The sequence below is a fragment of the Sorex fumeus genome, unplaced genomic scaffold (assembly GCF_029834395.1).
Source record: "Sorex fumeus unplaced genomic scaffold, SorFum_2.1 ptg000128l, whole genome shotgun sequence".
NCBI classification, from domain to species: Eukaryota; Metazoa; Chordata; class Mammalia; order Eulipotyphla; family Soricidae; genus Sorex; species Sorex fumeus.
Window position 1 is genome coordinate 39,080,285 of NW_026606185.1, and position 20,820 is coordinate 39,101,104.

Below are 20,820 nucleotides of genomic sequence, written 5' to 3' on the forward strand. Positions count from 1 at the left end.
TGAATCCAGCAGAATTTAGATGAAAATAGCAGTGGGGATCTAGTGTGGATCTTGGTAAGCTGATTTAAAATTCATACAGAAAGTAAAGGGCCACTAACAAAATAGTCATGGTGTTCTTTGTGTGTGTGTGTGTGTGTGTGTGTGTGTGTGTGTGTGTGTGTGTTGGGTCACACCCAGTGATGCACAGGGGTCATTCCTGGCTCTGCACTCAGGGATTACTCCTGGCGGTGCTCAGGGGACCATGTAGGATGCTGGGAATCGAACCTGGGTTGGCCGTGTGCAAGGCAAACGCCCTACTTGCTGTGCTATCACTCCAGCCCCCATGCTGGTTTTATCTATAAGGAACACACAGGAGATTTGTCCTATTCTATTCCTACAAACCTAGCCCCCAGGCCCCTGCCCACAAACTAATGGGAAAAAATTGATACATTTCTTAAGGGGTTTTCCAGAGAAGGTAAAAATAATGATTCATACAGATAGAAGATAAAAATGTAATCAAGATTTTATTTAACGATGAGGGAAGGAAAGAAGAATGGGTGATTCTTTCCTCTCTGCCTGCCCGCCAGTCACCCTGCTCCCCAGCTGTACCCCCCTCCCCACCTCTAGCCCCCGCCCATGGCTCTTCCCAGCTGCAGCTGCAGGGGGGTGGGTCAGAAACAAATTAACCATTCCTAAAAGCCGGTCATCCAGAACTAGGCAGAATTAACTGTTCAAGTGAATACCTCCAACTGAAATGGTCAAACTTCATGAATAATGAAGAGAAATATTCTGCAAGTTAGGTTTAGGGAAATGAATGCATATTGGCCTGCCTCTGTGTGGCTGCAGGACGGTGGGGGGCATCTTCCCCCCATCCCCCCATCCCCTAGCCTCAGTTCTGAGATGGCCGATCCTCATCCTCCCTAGCTTGACTTTCAATACCCCGTCCGTGCCCCAGCCCCCGTGCCTTCACACTTCTCCCTTGTTCTGTGATTTGCTATCCCCCAATACCAACTCACCAGGTAGATTAGAGCCAGGGTTAAATTGCTTCAGTTCTGGGGTGAATGATTTGCACACATGCATGGAGCTGTCCATACTCCAAAGCCCATCCAAGGTCTCCAGGGTGAAGAATTTGAGGCAGCTGGAATGATCCTGCAGAAGAGACTTCATTAGGGTCCTTCTGGCCTAGAAATGTGTCACATGGGACCTTTGCTTAATGCTTCAAAGAATGTATCACTGTGGGCAAGTCCTTAGGTCACTCAAAGTTCCTTTCTACTAGTAACAGATTTAAACTTGATTGTGTGCAGATTTGCAGTTTCTGTAAGACTTTTAAAAAGTGGGAGGACTGTAGTTATGTGTTGTCTGTTTCTTATGTGTGGACTGTACAAAACAGATTGTGGCAGCATCTGCTCCTTGATTTTTTTGGTTTTGTTTATTAGGGAGGGACGCACACCCAGCAATATTAGAGTTTGCTCCTGGCTCTGCACTCAGGAATCACTCTGGTGAAACTTGGGGCAGCATATGGGATGCCAGGGGTTGAACCTAGGTCAGCCACATGTAAGACAAATGCCTTACCCACTGTATTATCTCTCTGGCCTAGCTTCTGCTCCTTAATTTGGACCTTTGTTGCCATTTCATTAAATGAACCAATGGTCTTAGATATGAGTGAACCATATGCATTTCACAGACAGAGACTGATTTCAGTAATGATTTTAATCAAGAATCATCACTACATCACGAATTGCATTTATCTTCTCTGCTTCCTAGGTGGGAGTCTGGCGGAAGGAAGTCTCCTTTTATTGTTAATTTTTTAAATTGAGTCACTGTGAGATACTTAGTTACAAAGCTGTTTATGATAAGGTTTCATTTATACAGTGATCTAACATCCATCCCTCCACCAGTGTCCATTTCCCAGCACCAATGACCCCAGTTTCCCTCCCTCCACCCCCACCCCCCACCCCAGCCTGCCTCTGTGGCTCTATGGCAGGCATTTTCCTTATCTCCCTCTCTCCTTCTGGGCACTATGGTCTATAACACAGATACTGAGCGGTTATCGTGTTTATTCCTTTACCTACTTTCAGCACGCTGTCCTATCCAGAGTGATCATTTCCAACTGTCTTTGTCATAATGATCCCTTCTCTATTCCAATTACGTAGGAGGAAATCTTTTTTTTTTTCTATTTTTTTATTTTATTTTATTTTATTTTTTTTTATCATTTTTTTATTAGTGAAACACCATGAAGTACACTTACAGACTTATAAATTTTTGTGCTTGGGTTTCAGTTATACAATGATCAAGTACCCATCCCTCCACCAGTGCCCATCCTCCCCCACCACGGGTCCTAGCATCCCTCCCACCCCCCATCCCCCCCCCCCCCCCCCCGCCCCGTCCCACCCTGCCGCTGTGGCAGGGCATTCCTCCCTGTTCTCTCTCTCTTCTTTTGGGTACTGTGTTTTGCCAGAGAGGCATTGAGTGGCAATCATGTTTGGTCTATAGACTACTTTTAGCATGTCTCTCCCACAACACCCTTTATTTGGTGCTCTCTTCTCTATCTGAGCTTCTAGGAGGAAATCTTAATCCCTTCCTCTTCCTTACTTCAGGAGAACATACAAATTTCTCTGGAAACCATGTGTGTGTGTATTTGTATTTGTGTGTATGTGTGTGTGCATGAGTGTGTGCACGCACTGAATTAGATTGGAGACATTGGGAGTTTTTGTTTGTTTTTGTCTCGTATTCCTCAAAAACATTTTTCTAAAGCATTCTCTTGCAGGCGTTGGAAATAAGCCTTCATTTCTTTGAGCTTCCTTTCCCCCTTTCCTGAGGAGAAAAATCAACAGGACTGAAGGGCACAGGGGGATGGTGGGGAGCAGTGGGAGTTCACTCAGTTTTGCTCTCTACATCTCTTAGTAAATTGCCTCAGGAATTTCTGCACTCAGCTGTAATCTACTCTTGAAAGCCTCCTTTGACCCCAGCTCTTCTTGTGAGCCAATAGTCTCCATGAGACTGAGGGTTTGGGAAAAGACAATGGAGAGAAAAGGAGTTTGACAATGTGGTCCTTCTATTGAGGTTGTGAAATGTCCTTAATGGGGCTGGAAAGAAGGTAGGAAGCTCTACTTTTGGGGAATCATTGCTTCCCGCCTATCCTCTTTCTCTCTTATTTCATTCCCTTCCCATGTAAGCTGGGTACACCTGTGTTTTCTACGTAGTTCTGAAAATGGGGGAGAGGGGTTTTGTGTCCAACAGGTACCATGGACAGATACCAAGGCACTATTATTGTCTTTAGATAGTTTGCATTGCATTTCATCGCAAATAAGCGTTTAATGCACACAAAAAGAATTTGACTTCTTACTGCTTTCCTATGTCAGTGAACATGGAAATTAATGGGGAGGGGTTACTTCCCCTTTAAATTAAACATGGTTAAACGCATTTTTATTAAAACCACCAACAAAAAAGATTTTTATCCGACAGCTGGCATATTAAAAAGCATTCCTTACTTTTCTACCTGGTACAAAGGGGAAAAAAAAAGACTTACACTAACAACTCAGAGGCAATCTTTCTGAATCATTAATCTAGTCATTAATCTATTTGAAGGCAAGAACAAATCACATTTTCTGAATTCTGAGTAAAGCTATGAAGGAAACCTGTTACCATTTTATGCCAGGATCTGGGTTGGGGAATTTTAAGGAATTAAGCAGAAGGTGATTGTGCATGGGTCTTGCAGATCCTGAAAGTTCCTGCTCATTCTCAGGAATCATTTAAAAAAGTGTGTGTGAGGAGAGAGGTGATGGAAACAGACTTCAAACTCCCTTTTCATAAGAGGAAGAGGGAGGGAAGGAGGGAGGGCATTGTTGCTTCCAATCACCCGACAAAAATATGCCCCCCCCCCTCCATGCTGTGTTTATCACTGTGGAAGGTCCTGAGCTCTAGTGCTGCCTAAGGCAGACAAGCATCTCTGCTCCCAGGAGTCCACATTGCAGCAGAGGAGAGAGTAAATGCGGAGAGTAAGTAAAATATAGAGTGTGATAGCCATAAATGCCAGGAGAAAAGCAGGCAGGTGATTCTGAGAGGTGAAGGCTCAGGACATGCCCCAGGCCACACGAGCAACCACGTCCCTGAGCCCAGGAAGGAAAGAAGTGCCAGTGAGTTTGCAGCTGCGCTTACTCTGTTGTGTGTGCGCGCATGTGTGCAGTCGATTTATTATTCTAGTTGAGTGTGAAGGGCATGGTGTGTCAGAAGTTCGCCCCCCTGCTGCCTTTTAATTTTATTCCCAGGTGCAATAAAGGTCAAAATTCACGCTAGTAAAATACATTACCAAGTATTTTCACATGAGCGGCGCAGGTTTTGTATTACTGCATTTTTCAAATGAAGGACTAGCTTGGAGATTAACTGTAGTTAAAGGGGGGGAGGTGCCTCCCAGCTCTTTCTGATCGGGAGCATAACTCGAATACCTGACATTGCGCTGTTGGGGAGAAGTCGTTTTTCACCTCTGCTGCTGCAGCTTAATGAGCTCTGAGGTGCGGTTTCCATAGGAAGCCTAGAAGTCTGGGTCCCAGCTGCCCTGGAGTGTCTGAGCTGCAGTTCTAACTGGCGCCCCCTGCTGGTGATCTTGTCTCCAAGCACTTCAGGCGGTCACTGAGATTTGTGCCTCCCTCATTGTGATCCTGGGATCTGGGTGTGCAGAAACGCACCATCCAAGGCCTGCTCACACCCAGTCCCCAGTGTTCTGAATCCATAACTGCACTCGACACACTTCCTGGATGATTTCTATGTGTATTCAGGCAGGTAAAGAATAAAAGGCCCCACACAGCAACTCTTTATTTTATTTTCTTATCTATTTGTTTTTATTGAATCACCGTGAGGTACAGTTGCTAGATTTCATGATTGAATTTCAGTCATACAATGATCGAACACCCATCAGTGAACATTTTCCACCACCAATATCCCCCAGTATTCTTCCTGCCACCCCTGCCCCTCCCCACCCCCTGCCTCTATGGCGGGTACTTTCCTTCTTACCCGCTCTCTACTCTCTACCTTATGGTTTGCAATACAGATACTTGAGAGGCCATCATGTTTGGTTCTTTTTCTACTTTCAGTACACATCTTCCCTCCCGAGCGATCCCTCCAACCATCATTGACTTAGCGATCCCTTCTCTATCCCAGCTGCCTTCTCCCCCAGCTCGTGAGGCAGGCTTCCACCTGTGGAGCGATCCTCCTGGTCCTTATGTGACAGCAACTCTTTTTGCTGGGCAAGTTCAAAATTAGCCATGTCTCAGGACTTGCACTCCCAAGCACGCCTCTCCTTGCTTTCCTTCACTTGCTTATTTCTGGAAATCCTTTCTTTGCTTGGTTCCTTTAGTGTTAGTCACAGAGAGAACGTGTAGCCTGAGTTTGTGATGTTTTCTTGCAGAGAGGTACTTGTGTCCCTCATGTACAGGGAATGAGTTTCCTCTTGAAATCCATTGGAGACCTGGAGATGAAACTCCACATCTCTGACTTAGCGCTGACTTGGCGCAATGGTCCTATAAATACAGGTAAGGCCTGTGAAGGAGGCTGAGCACCTCAGGGTCTGCGGTCTCCTGGACTGTCCTAGCCAGGCCCCCGGGTTTGTGGATGAGAAGAAAGGCCAGTGGTCGGTTCCCTCGCCAGGCAGAGCAACAGCGTGGGTGCTTGGCTCTGTGCTAATGGCACCTTTATCTGCAGTCAGTGTTTGAAGGAGCCTCTAAGTGCGCTATAATGATGGGTGTTCGTGTCTCTTTCCTCAGGAAAGAGCTCCAGCCTCTTGGGGGGTGTGGTGAAGGCCGGGGCCCTGCTGTCTGACCACAAAGATCACTGAGGACATTTTCCATGCCTGTGGCTCTGAGCTGTGTGGAATAAAGGCAGGGCTCAAGGAGACCACACTGGGGGCGCCCAAGAGGGCCACCCTGGCCAGCTTCCAATTCTTAGTGCTGTTGCTGCCAGAGCACCCCACCCCCACCCCAACAATCCCCCACCCAGCTGTGCCTGTGGGGTTGTCACCTTGCTAATGGCTCATGCACCGGACATAGACAGCCAGCACTGTATCCCTTTGTGATCTGCTTGGACTACTACTCCTGGAAATATGACTGTCCCTGGGGACAGAGTAGGTGTTGCCACTTGCCTGTGTTGGCACCTGGCTTGTGTAAGGGGCTAGAGCTTGGTGGATCACCACCAAGCCCACAAGAACCGCCTGTCTTGTGGGGATGGGTGCGTTAGCCCCCTTGGATCCTTCCGACACCCTGCTGGATGTCATGTGCCAGCCAGAAGACTGGTCCCTCTCCCTGCTCCCCAATCACAGGCCTGCCCCATTCATGGAGACTGGTGGCATCTTAGCTGGTCCTCATTTCCTGTCTGTGGCCTGTGGTTGTGACTTTCTCCGACCCCAGGGCTGTTGAGAGTTGTGAATGCCCTCCATGAGCCTTGCTGGTCCAAACCAAACTGGGAAAGAGTCTATTCTTCAGGGCTCCCTGCTCTCCCACCTCCTCTTGAAATTTCAGGGGTGACCCCAGTGATTTCTTTGGGAGCTGAGTCAGCTTAAACAGCCGGGACCCCACGACGATGCTGCTATTCTTGACGGAAGGGGTGGAGGAATCGGAGCTGGGTGGATGCTGGCAGTGGGCTTGCAGGTGGAAGCTTGCTAAGAGCTCAAATTTCCGAACACAGGGCCCTCTAGTGACAGGTGACGCCCTGCATTCAGTGAACCTGAGTGAGTGAGTAGAACAGGGTCAGGCGTCCCTGAGCAAGATGGAAGAGCAGGGGCTGGAGAGAAGGCAGGTGGGTAGGGCGTTTGCCTTGCACACGGCCAGCCCGGGTTCGATTCCCAGCATCCCATATGGTCCCCCGAGCATGGCCAGGAGTAATTCCTGAGTGCAGAGCCAGGAGTAACTCCTGTGCATTGCTGGGTGTGACCCAAAAAGCAAAAAAAAAAAAAAAAGAAAGAAAGAAGAAAGAAAAAAAGAAGAGCAGTCCTGTAGCGAGCTGGCTCCTAGGGACCTCCGTGCTTCTCGCTCTCCTCCTTGATCTTGTAGCCTCCCCCCCCCCCCCCCAGACACCAAGCCGGCTTTCTTCTTGGAGTCTCTGTAAGCGCATGAACTCATTTTTGGGGTGTGTCTGGAAGCTTTAAGTTTCTGGAAGCCTCCTTGAAGCCCCAAGCTCCTGGGGCCATCACCTCCTAGGCCCTGTGGAGTGATTCTTTTTCTTTTTTACACTCCACATTGTTGGACCTGTGTGTCTTCGTTAGACTCAAAGTTCCTCAGGGGGCACGTTGGTTTTTTTTCATTGTTGACTGGGATGCAATGCTTTCCCCCTAAAGTGAGTCCTGCAAACGTCCCTAAGTCTTGAGCCCTGCTTCTAAGTATGATGTTAAATTTTTTTTAATGATTGAGATTCTGTGATTTACGATGCTGCTAAAGATGGCTTTTTATGCAAAGTATCCCAGTATGATGTTACTTTGTAACTGCTGGCTCCACTGGGGAAGCTGACAGCAAGGCAAATGGCTTAGTCCGTTCAGATACATGAATTAAGTGTTTGGTTCCAAAACAGTGACCTCACCAAGGTCACTGGCCCTAGGTCTTCCAGTTCTTCTTCTCTGTGATGGAGCTGTTCCAGGAATGAGAATTTTCATTCACATTGCTTCCTAATTGTGCTCTTCGATGCAAGGACTTTCCTCACCTTATTGCAGAGGGGATGGTGCCACTTGGGTCCTGTGGCATTTTTGCTGAGGCTCCCTGCACAGCTATACAGCCCCTCCTATAGACCCTCTTGCCATAGGCCCTGCATGGGCTAGAAAGGCAGAGGAGTGAGTGGCTGGGGGTAGTTAGGGAGGACTGGGTTATAGCACATTCTCCAATTATAGGAATACTCCATTTGGGAATGGAATAAGGTATAAGGCAAAGCAGGAATTATAGAATTATATAATGTATATTATAATTTAATGATACAATATATATTACATAATATATAAAAATTTAATTTTGAGTCCACAAACAAACACTGTCCTCCGTTGTTCATCGATTTGCTCGAGTGGGCCCAATAATGTCTCCATTTTGAGACTCGTTGCTACTGTGTTTGGTATATTGAATACATCATGGGCAGCTTGCTAGGCTTTGCTGCGTGGGCGAGATACTCTCGGTAGCTTGCCGGGATCTCCAAGAGGGGTGGAACAATCGAACCTGGCTCGGCCGGGCTGGCTGCGCACAAGGCAAATGCCCTACCGCTGTGCTATCTCTTTTTATTACTATGTAGAAATATGGGACTCCAACCGCCGCCATGCTCCAGGCCACTTTCCAGATCACGTGGCCACTTTACACATAATAAGATACATTATAAGACACTTCCTACCCATTTTTCATAATTACTACACCATATTTTATGGGGTTCAGACAGTAGGCAACAAATCATAGAGAGAAATATATAAATATATGCCTCTTGGAGAGCCCGGCAAGCTACCGAGAGTATCCCGACTGCATGGGCAGAGCCTGGCAAGCTCCCCATGGCATATTTGATATGCCAAAACCAATAATGACAACAGGTCTCATTCCCCTGACCCTGAAAGAGCCTCCAATCGTTGGGAAAAGACGAGTAAGAAGAGGCTGCTAAAATCTTAGGGCTGGACCCGCTTGGAGCAGAAAAGCAAATGGACTATGTGTTAAACTGCGCCAGCATGCCTGCCCGGAGGGGAAAGGGTATGGACCCATTCGCCCACTCCTCTCTGGAAAGAAAGATGGCGACCGCACGGGTGGACAGCAGGTTTGAGCCGGGGGCGGGGGGCGGCAGGGGCCTCATGGGAAGGGGGGCGTTCTGGGCCGTCCTTTACTCCCGACCGAGGTCACCAGCTGCCCCCCACGAGCTGCTCTCCAGCACGGCCATGACTCCAGAGCACAGAAACCAATCTCTTAACTATCTAACTTTTAGTAGAAATACTTCCAGGGTTAATAAGTAAAACAGCAGAAATCCAAAACCCAGACATCATTTTATTCTTAAACCCAGCTGTAGACAGCAAATCATTTCACAACGCTGTTTCAGCATATCTGATTGGGGGGGGTCGTAAACTCTAAACAATAATTGTGCATCTTCTATCAAAACAATGTATCTAGTCAAAGTAGATAGAGTATTAACTAGAACTCATCTGCCTCACAGGAATTGGGTGGGGTGGGAGGTGGGGTTCTATTGGGGTTCGCGGTTAAAAATAAGTATTGGTAAAGGGAAATGTGTTTGATACTTACATGACTGAGACCTAAACCGAAAGCTCTGTAACTTTTCCCACAGTGATTCAATAAAGAAATAAATTATTAAAAAAAATAAAATAAAATCTTAGGGCTGGGAGGAATAGAGACGTTACTGGCACCGCTCGAGTAAATGGATGAACAATGGGATGACAGTGATACAGTGGTATATAAAAATGCTCTATGCTTTTACTGCAGTGCCCTGCCACCTCTCTCCCTCATCTTATTGAGTGAATAAACTCTAATAAAAATAGTTGTATTAAAAATGTGTCTTGGGGCCACAGACATGGCACAGCAGGTAAGGAGCTTGCCTTACATGCAGCTGACTCTGGTTCAATTCCTGGCACCGCCATATATGGTCCCTCAGTACCACCAGGAGTGATATCTGAGCAAAGAACCAGTAGTAAACCCTTATCACAGCTGAGTGTGCTCCAAAACCAAACAAAACCAGCCAAACAACCAAACAAAGGTATTTAAAAAGACCCATCTTTTCTGAGGCCCAGAGTTGTTTGCATCCTGGTAGGCTCAGAAACTGAGATTAAGGGCTGCTTCCATATTGATGAATAGTCATTGAAGTGCCTTGCCCTGTGGGCTGGGTTAGGCGAACCACTGCGTTTTGCCTGCCCTGCTTGGTGACATGATTGATGCCAAATCGTTCCCTTTTGACCCCAGCTAATGATCCTTATCTTCTCCCCAAGGATGAGACAGTCACTTCTTTTTTCTCCAAGTGTTTAGAGTGGGGATGGGGAACATTTTCCCTGTCAAGAGCCATTGACCCCAGGACGGAAGAGGCCATCTCTTCAAGGGACTGATGGGGCCTTGAACGGGCACCTCCTGGGCCCAGCAGGGGCTGCCTGAGCTCCAGAGAACTTCTGTGCACACAGCCAGAAGGGCTTGACAGATGGCAGGAGGTGTGAGGGCAGTGCCCCTCCGATCCTGACATTTCACTACATGGAAAGTCTTGAGGATTTTTGGTCGTTGTTTAGAAAAGACCTTCAAAGACTGTGGGGTCAGAAAGAGAAGGAATGTAGGCTTCGGGGACAGGCTCAAGCATGCCAGGTTCTTGGCCAGCATTATTGGACTCACCTTTCCCATCGCTGCAGGAAGTTGGAATGTGCATGTATGTCAGGGCCAGAGAGGACATCCTCCAAGACTTAGGTGGGGTGGTGCAAAAGGCCACATGCAAACCAGGGCAGTGCCTGGCCTGGGAGCACAGGGGAAGGTGGGTGGGCAAGAGAGGAAGGCGGGTCAGGGTGGCATGCCCCAAGAGATGAGGATGGACTTGGTTTGGTTTTTGGGCCACACTTGGTGGTACTCAGGGCTTACTCCTGACTCAGTGCTCAGGAACCACTCCTGGCAGATTCAGGTGACCATAAGGAGTGCAGGGAATTACCTTTTGGGCTTTATTAGTTCTATTTACATCTTTTTCTTCCTGGAGAGTAAAGCAGAGGTAAACCTCATGTGTGATTGAAACTGTGGCTTCCTGTGAGCCCACCAGGGGTTCTGGATGCCTCTGGGAGAAAGAGAGTGAGGAAAAGGCAGAGGGAGGGAAGGAGGGAGGGAGGGGAGAGAGAGAGAGAGAGAGAGAGAGAGAGAGAGAGAGAGAGAGAGAGAGAGAGAGAGCTCTTTTGTCCTGGACACCTCCCTTCCCTTTGTGCCCTGCCCATGGGGGGCAGAAGGGCTGGGCACAGCCATTGCAGGACAAAAACACTCCACAGCCCAGCAGAACTGACCAGGAAGTGTGGTTTCTTTGTTGTTGCTCAGAGAGAAAGGAGTAAGAGAAGTATATGTAATTTTGGAGAGGAGGAAAAAAAAAAGATCCTATATATTTAACTGTTTCCATTTAATTCTAAAATAAAGGGAATCATAAAAGCCCCTCAATAAAATGACTTTTGAGGTTTTCCAGGTTCCTAATTAAGGGAGAACAAAGGAAAAGGGACACGGAGAGAGGAGAGGGAGAAGGCGGAGGCTGGGGGTCAGGAGAGACAGACAGAGCCGAGATGGCCAGGCCGAGTCACCCAGGGAGAGCTGCCAAGGCCTCTCACCTGCTCCTCACACCATCAGCTGCCCAGTGCTAGGCTGCTTTTCAAATGCTAATGGTGTGATTACCCTGGGTCAGCGGCCTTTTGAGAGGGGCCCTGTCAGAGTGCTGACCCCTCTTGGCACATGTGTGGGGGTTCCGTGTGACTCTGAGTGAGGGGTTCAACTTCTCGTCAGAGGGTGGCGACAGTACGGGCTGGTCCCTGTGGACCCTCTCTTGAGCCCGGTCTTTGATCCCCAGGGACAACGGCGACCCGATTTCAACAGCTCCAATTCATCCAGTGACCTGCATGGACTGACCCCGGGCTTTTTGGCTCTGAGAAAGGGACACTTTATTCAGGGCAAAGATGGAGCAGGCGGAAATGCACTTTGCAGGGGCCCAGAACTGACCACTTCCCTCAACTTCAAAGGGGGAAAATAGTTTGCTCGCAGGAATTCAGCCAGAGGGTCCTGGCTCTGCTGGGCCTTCCCATCTCACAGGGATGGGGGTAGTAGAGGGGTTCCATGGAAACACACCTAAAGAATGGATGTGAGGGGCTTGTGACTTTATGATGACAGGCATGTAGGGGTCCATAATAACATGATTTCAAGTTGGGTACCGGCTCCTGGTCTGCAGCTGTTTGGCACTGGAGGTGTGTGTGTGTGGGTCCCCTCCATCTGCCACCACCCTCCATATCCTTCTCCCACACAGATCCTGGGGGATGCAATGATGTTCTCTTACAAAGTTATCTTCTCCTTCCACTTCGGATACGAACAAACCCCATGTGCCTATGGAATCTTATTACTGCCTGCCTTGGAAGGAAATAGGTGGTCAAAGATAACAGGAAGGAAGCAATAAAAAGCAGGAGTTAGAACTCAAAGACACATCCTGGAAATGTCCTGGGTCCAAAAAGTAAGTGTTCAGGAGTTAGAACTCAAAGACACATCTTGGAAATGTCCTGGGTACTAAAAGTGTTCTGCCCCCAGCCCTTGGAGGAGGTCACAAGTGGCTGCAAACTCATGCTGTAACTTGTAAGGACAGACACACCCCAAACGAATCCTCTGGCCATGTTTTGGGAATCCCAGGCTGGTGGGTCTCTAGCCTTCATTGAGCATGCCCACCTGCCCATCAGCCTGGAGGGCTTAACCCCAGCTCTGTGCCAGGTGTGGCAGGACTGAGGAAAAGCAGTGTGAGGAGTGTGGGTTGTGGTGTGGGACATCGCTGGAGCACACAGTAACTGCTCAGGATGAGTGGGATGTATGTGTAACTGGGGGCCGGGGGAGGAGGGGAGACAGAAGAATATATTTTGTCATCTCTAGACTCAAAGCCTCATGATGAGGATCTGAGGTCCTGTGAACTTGCCTTTGTGTGTGATGCCATTTTCATTATTAATATCCTGAATGAGGGTGATACATTGTGGTAGTTGATATTTGTATGTTGCATACTGATATGCATGTTACTAACATATGAGCCAATATTCATATGTCAATAAGTACAGTCCACAGTTTTCACCAGGAGTCATCTTCTGTTAGACATTCTATGGGTTTAGACAACTTGAATCCTCCGTTATGTGACATAGAAAAGATTCTCTCCCAGCAAACCCCCTGTCCTCCACCTGCTTTCTCCTCCTGCCTGTCCTTCTCTCTCCAACTCTGGCAACCACTTCTACTTTCATAATCTCTATGCTTTTGCTCTTCCCAGACTATCACATAGTTGGGATCAAGAGTAGATAGTTTTTTCAGATTGCCTCCTTCACTTAGTAGTTTGTGTTTAAAGTTATTAAGGTTTTTCCATTTGTTTTTGTGACTTCAAGCTCATTTCTTAATGAGTGCAGAACACTATTCTGTTATCTGATATACCTTATTTTGTTCATTTGTCAATTTTATGGCATCATGGATGTTTTTGAGTTTGGATAATTATGGATAGACACAACTTCGTGTCTTTAATACTGTGCCAAAGAGATATGGCAGAATGGAACTGTGTTTGGGGGGCTCATTCAAAGAAAGTACTTAAGAACGCTTTTAAGTACTGACCTATACAGCTGTTACCAGATATAATGCCAAATGTTAAGGGCATTAAGACTCTATATGTTATATGACCCTCCTTGGTTCTTTTTTTTCCCCAGCTTTATAATCACCATGGTCCAGAAATCATTCGATGAAGTATTTTGTGTTTTGATAGCATTGTAACACTGTCCTCCTGTTGTTCATCGATTTGCTTGAGCGGGTGCCAGTAACGTCTTCATTGTGAGACTTGTTGTTACTGTTTTTGGAGCACAGCGGGTAGGGCGTTCGCCTTACAAGCGGCCAACATGGCCGACCCGAGTTCGATTCCTCCGCCCCTCTCGGAGAGCCCGGCAAGCTACCGAGAGTATTCGATATGCCAGACACAGTAACAACAAAGTCTCCAGTGGAGACGTTACTGGGCCCGCTCGAGCAAATCGACGATCAACGGGAGGGCCTTTACCTTTACCTTTACCAAGTACGTCACGTAGAGCTTGCCAGGCTCTGCCTGCTGGCGGGATACTATTGGTAGCTTGCCGGCCTTTCTGAGAGGGGTAGAGAAATCGAACCTGGTTTGGCCGCGTGCAAGGCAAACACTCTACTTGCTGTACTACTGCTCCAGCCCATCTAACTATGATAATTATATATAATATACTTATAGCCTTCAAATGAACTTATGATCCAAATTAAACATTTTCTGGAAAAATATTATTTCCAGAATCTGACCAAGCATGTACTTTTATTCCACCCCCTTCCATTGACAAAGCATTATGCCTCTTCCCCACCTCTCCCTGCCCCACCTTTTACAACAGGAATATGCAGAAATGATGCAACAGTTGTGGGGGTGAGATGGGTTATGCCTCTCCTCAGTGAGTGTCACCTGGCACAGTAGAATTTGTGGGGACAGAGGAGTTTCCTTGACTCTGCAGCCCAGCCCATGAGCTCCTGACTGGGCAGGGAGGTCCGCCATGCTTGGCCTCTCATACACTGCTGCAGACCATCACTGTGGGGTCATCCTTAGGCTTCTCTAGCTGTGGGCTAGAAGGGCAAATGCCTCCCAGCTAAATCCTGGCATAGAGCTCCTCCTAGCCCCTCATGCCTCTGAAAATTCTAGATGGGTACATTCTCTGATACTGGTGCAAAGCTTTGAGTCGATCTTTCCCAACACAATGCCTTTAGCAGCTCTGGGCCAAGTGGACAGTTATAGACGTCTTTGTCAAAGGAGGGCCTCTGGGCCTGGCTTCCAGTGTTCCAGAGAGTACCTGGGGAGTGTGTTAGATGCTTTTTGAGAAAGGGGGATGCTATGGTTATTTGTCTCAGCTCCAGTGAGGGTGATGGGCCTGAAAGTATGATATTCTCGATATAATTAGCACCAGCTTTACTGCACTCACAGCTGCCCTAGGTTCCCCCTTTAAGATCCTGCACTGATGTAAATAGGTTCTGACTTTTGCTCTGGTTCCTTCGAATGTTATGGTCTTTCTTGCCCCACCTGCTGAGGTTTTTCTCATGGTGCTCTTGGCTGAGCAGGAAGCTCCCAACCTCTTCAGCTGTGCTTTTCAGTGCAGAGATTCCCTGGCCACACTGGAGGTTTCCTTTCCAAGGGCAACACAGACGATGTCCCCCGTGGCTTTTAATTAGTTTGTCCTCTACTCCCTCCTTTCTGTTACCAAGTTTAAGGTGTCATATATGCGTTGCACCTCTATTTTTTCCTTATAAAATATCTTTACTAGTTTTCATTAAAATTGTAAGCTAGTTTACTATGATTTACAAAACTGTTAGTGCTAGGGTTTCATGTTTATGATGTTTATACCTCTTCAAGGAACATAATTTATTTTAAAAGGCAAACCGATGGAAAAATGGGTGTTATAACAACCTTAACAAATGGGTGTTATGATTACACCTCCTTTTCCCCACTGAACTTAGGCTTTCAGTTGTCCTTGACTCAATGGCTAATGCCACACAAATGACTGCACAGCCAGCAGATTCTTGTTTGGAAGGCAGTGGCAGAATAAATGCACACATTCGTTGATTGAACGAGTAGGGGCAATGCTGGATATTGAATTGAAACCCCCCACTCCACCAGCCTCTTTTTTTTTTTATCTTACCATCATTGCTTTATTTTTTAAAATTTTTGTCAGTGAAACACCATGAGGTACAGTTGTAGACTTACAAATTTTTGTGCTTGGGTTTCATTTATACAATGATTGAGTACCCATCCCTCCACCAGTGCCCGTTACCTACCTCCAATGCTCCCGGCATCCCTTCCAACCCCCTCCATCCCCCCCCCCCCACCCCTGTGGCAGGACATTCCCTTTTGTTCTCTCTCTCCTTTTGGGTGTTGTGGTTTTCAAAAGAGACATTGAGTGGCAATCATGTTTGGTCTCTAGTCTTCTTTCAGCATGCATCTCTCATCCTGGGAGAATCCTCCCAACACCCTTTACTTGGTGCTCCTCTCTATCTGAGCTGCCTTCTCCCCCAGCATGTGCGGCTGGCCTCCAAGCCAAGGAGTGAACCTCCTGGTACTTATCTTGGCTATTCTTGGGTGTTAGTCTCCCATGTTGTTACTTTATATTCCCCAGATGAATGCAATCTTTCTATGTCTGTCCCTCTCTTTCTGACTCTTAGCATGATACTTTCCATGTAGTACTACTTGAACGTAAATTTCATGACTTCATCTTTTCTAACAGCTGCATAGTACTCCATTGTATAGATGTACCAAAGTTTCTGTAACTGGTCATCTGTTCTTGGACACTCGGTTTTTTTTTTTCAGATTTTGGCTATTGTGAATAGTGCAGCAATGAATATAGAAGTGCAGATGTCATTTCGACTGTACTTTTTTTCCTCTCTGGGATATATTCCCAGGAGTGCTATTGCTGGGTCAAATGGGAGCTCAATTTTTAATTTTTGGAGAATTGTCCATACTATTTTCCAAAAGGGCTCCACCAGCCTCTTTTGCTGCTTGGCCCAGTGCTGCCCCTTGTGTGAGACCCTCTGCTTCAGTTCTCATGAGGTGCTGGACATCGCTTACAGCTATGCTGGATTGGGATTGGGGTGTCTTTGCACTGCCCCCACCTAGCAATCACAAGTTTTCAGGACTCCCAATGACTGTCCACCTTACATCTTATAGTTCAGATGTTTGCTTTGACTTTCACTATTGTGCCTATTGGTGTTCATTCATAAGAGGGGCCCACATTTCACTCCTGGTCACTCATGTACCCTATCTCTGCATGCCATGGCTTAGAGTTCTCAAAGTCAGTGGAGTGCACAAGAGCGGCCTTATCCCTACATACTCCCCCATCTAGGGTCTGCTGTACCCCCCTGATCTGCATGTGTTCTCAGCCCAGGGGATGAAGAGGAGAGGGGTTACATGTGTCACCTCCAAGGGAATGTGAGGTTTGCAGAGAGGAACCCTGCCTTCTTGGCTTGCTGTGCTCTGGGCAACTTCCTCTCTGTACTTGGACTCTTTGGCCCTTTCTGCTTTCTTTGGAACTTCCTGGTTTTCATGTCTAATTTCCTTCCTGGGACTCAGGACCCATTTGGACATAGGGTGTAGCTCAGAGGATCTCCAAGCATTGCACCATTATCCATTGGCTGAGCCATGTATGTCCTCTTGTCTGCATATGCAGACATTCATGCTGACATACAGGTCCCACACGGAGCAGAGGCTGATGGTGATGCAGGACCGAGTACTAAGACGGATTCACATGCATACATGTTCCCCAGGAACTACATCGACTCTTTCATATCAGACCACTCCTAAAGGAGTGATGGATGACATCCCTTAGGAAATGCATTAAGAATGACAACAAGTCCACCCTTGGGAAGATGATAAGTCAGATTCTGTTCCCAAGTGATTATAAGCTAAATGACAGGTGTTGTATAGCCAGGGTGAGTCTGACTATCATACAGGGAATCCTTAAGGTGATATAAATGGAAAGTTTTGAAGCAGAGTGTCCACCAGCAGTAAAAGCCTCCAAACCCCACCTCCTGTGGCAGGCCAGCCAGACTCTAGTCTATGGGATAAAGTGCTCTTAGCCTGTGTAGGTCTCCTTCTTAAACCACATCATAGGACTTTGTTTGGTTTTGGGATAAAATATCTGAGGTGTCTGCTGGTTTCTTTTCTACCAGCAGGATTATGTCTCTCCTAAATGACAAATGTGTCATTCACAGACACCTTTGTTTCCCAATCCTTCTAGCATCTTCTAACATGGGGTCGTCTAAAAATGTGTGTTAAGAATCAATAGAACAAGTCTGGGAAACAGAGAACCCTTTTGGTACCACTATGTATTTTTTGTGACAATTTTGCATTTTAATAGATCACTGTGATTTCAGTTTACTCTGATATCAGTTCTTTGTAGAGAGACAAGATTGTCTTTTTGAGAAGGATTCCAATGTATTATCTCTTTGAGTATTTGGTTATTTTAATTTCAGTCATCATAGTGATGACTTCACTGTTGTTCTTATAATGGTAACTGCAGAGAAAAGTTTGCAGATACTTTGGGAGAGGTTTATCTCTGTCCATAAAAATGAAATTTCCTATTTTATCATTTGTATGAAGGGTGAAGAAGCTACATCTTGATAGGTGCCTGTAGAAGGATTTTGGATTAAGATATTATTAAATGCCATCATAACATATGGGACCAAGTAACTGTTTTCAAAGACATTTAGCCAAAACTAAATATTTTCATCTGTTAAGTGATGTTATGAGAACAAAAATGTATTAAAATTTCTCAGTATCTTTCTGAAAACTGCAGCAATTATCCTATTGCATTAAAGAAATAATTATTTTGGGAGCTACATTCTTGTTCAGCTTTGGAATAGGCAATTATTTAAACAGATGAGTAACTAAATATTTTTCATTAGACAGTTGGAATGGAAAATTTGAATAGAAATTGTAATTTGTTTTAATTAAAAGACACCTGGCAGAAAAAGGAGGAAAATGTTTGGCATCACTCAGATATCTTTGGCATTGAGACAGAAGCATTTCTCATCAAAAGGGTAAGAGGAACCATTAGACCTCTAAGGTCTTATGTTGTAATACCACTGGGGTCACATCCGTAAGTTAAAAATATGGGAACACAGACCGGTGGAAAGCTATTGGATTATAGCAAATTGCAGTGATGTTTATAAGAACTTTATATAAATGGGCTAAAAATAAAAGACTAGAAAAAAAAACACCAAACACTTTAATTTTTGGAAAGTAGTATAGGATTGCTAGGGATGAGGGAAATGATGTTTTGATGAAAGGTTGGTTCACCCAGAAGCCACAGAAAATCTATACACAGGAGCTGGGAGATCCAGCAATTAGGGTTCATGCTAGACCTGGTTTGGATTCCAGGCACCACACGATACCCAAATACCAGTGGGTGCAGCCCTGAAGGTTCCTAAGCACTGCTGGGCAGAGTTCTGGGGTCTCTGAGCGTTCCAGGGTCATCTCAGTAACTCCGGCACTGTAGGGCACTTAGCAGCTTCACCTGTTTGGTATTCAATTGATGGCCCCTTTGGCTAAGAAGCCCTGGGTCTCCTAAGCACTGCTTGGGGGCTCTCCCCATCCCTGCCCACAACCAACACCCAAAACTAGGAATCCTACAAGTGAATTTACCTCACAGCAGACTTTCAAAGTGACTGAAACAGAACTCCTAAAGCTGAAAGAAGTCAACAATCTCAAAGAAGTCAAAAATCTCATAGTTGTATATTTTAATACTTCTCCAACAGTGCCCTGTGAAATAGCAGAATCTTGATAAGAATAAAGAAGATGTGAACAAGAGTTTGCTAAATAATAGCAGAATAAACCCTCTTTCAAGTGTACATGAGATATTCAGCATAATGAATCATTCTGGGCATGAAGGAAACCTTAGCTAATTTGAAATTATTTATACAAAGTATATTTGCTACCATAAAAACTTAAAGTAGAAATCAGTAACAGAAAGATAACTGGAAAAGTCCCAAATAATTTAAGGTTCTTTTTTTCTAAACCACTTCAAAAGCAAATCTTTTTCTTTTTAAATGAATGAAATATCCTGTGGTTTTGCTTTGTTTTGTTGTTGTTGTTGTTGTTGTTGTTAGAAGTGATACATGCCAAAGTCTTTTTCTCTGGGAGTAGAGAATTCTGAGGTGTTAGCCGAAGTACCCAAGCACATTGTCGCTCCTGGCGTCTCCTACAGGTGTGGGTTACTTTTTTTATTTGCTGTTCCCATATTTCAAGGCCACACTCCCATCTCAGAGGTCAGCTTGAGTCCTTCAAGCCTCTTTTTCTTCTTTTTTTATTATTTATTTATTTATTTTAATTTTTATTAGTGGAACACCATGAGGTACAGTTGTAGACTTACAAATTTTTGTGCTTGGGTTTCAGTTATACAATGATTGAATGTCCATCCCTCCACCAGTGCCCATTCTCTACCACCACTGATCCCAGTATCCCTCTCACCCCCATCCCCCCATCCCACCCTGCCTCAGTGGCAGGGAATTCCCTTTTGTTCTCTCTCTCCTTTTGGGTGCTGTGGTTTGCAAAAGAGGCATTGAGTGACAATCATGTTTGGACTCTAGTCTACTCTCAGCACGCATCTCCCATCCTGGGACGATCCTCCCAACATCCTTTATTTGGTCAAGCCTCTTTTCTTAGGATCTAAGAAGTAGTAGATATTTGATTGAGTCTTGCTGACTCCTTTGGAGTTTTCCTCCCAGGTCATTATACTTTTGGAACGTGGTGCATTCTCTTTCAATCTAAACTCATACGTGACTGTAGGCTACGTGCTGTAGTTTGAAGCGATGGATCCCATCCTATGATGCTCAGATCACAAGGAGGCCTGAGGTTCAGGCATCGGCATTTTCTCTGGGCCCCTGTTCTGGAACCCTGTCTCTGCTCCTGGCCGGCCATGAGGCTGGAGGAGCCTGGGTGCCCCCAGTCTGAGAGAAGGCCAGAGGGTCTCCCACAATGGGAGTGAGTGAGGCTGGATCACATGACCGGGGGAAAGAACTTTGGATTCCAGTCTCTATGCGGCAGATAGCCACTGGGGGTTCAGTGGGGGGATCATTGTCATTTTCACCCAACTTTGTATCTCTTTGTTTCATATCAGTGTTTGAAATGCACAAAAGCCTCTTTCCTATAAATATTTTGTTCTCTTTTCCACTTTCCAGTTGTGTGGCCAAGGTCACATAGATAGTAAGTGTTACCACATAGATAAGAAGGGGCCATAGAAAGTGTGGGGCCAAGGTCACATGGATAGTTAAGTGGTAAAACTGGGTTTGAAATTTGGCCATCAGATTGCTTAGTCTTTGCTCTCTCACCAGGTCTTCAACACTGTATTCCTAGTGCCTTTAACTGCCCTTAGCAGGGAATAGTTATTGGCTGATTTATATTGGGGTGAGAACTGGCCTCAGGGATTGGGAACTGAGCCCCTAAGCACCTAAGTCAGGACTAAGCTGGGATTCTGGGGAGCCGAGCAGAGCTGTGCTCCCAGGAGTTCTACATATACAGAGGCTCACTCCCCACCCTTTCTATGCATCCTTAGTCCTTTGCAGTGCCACCACCAACTAGTAATCCAGTTCTTGCTCATCTGCCCTACTGTGTCCTCTAAGTTTG

The 20,820-nt window shown here is 46.1% G+C and overlaps 1 protein-coding gene across 9 annotated transcripts in view; it reads left to right on the top strand.

Annotated features, from left to right (window-relative positions):
- The window catches only part of FHOD3 (formin homology 2 domain containing 3), a 476,176-nt gene that overhangs the window by 194,013 nt on the left and 261,343 nt on the right, over positions 1-20,820 (top strand). The window lies entirely within an intron of this gene.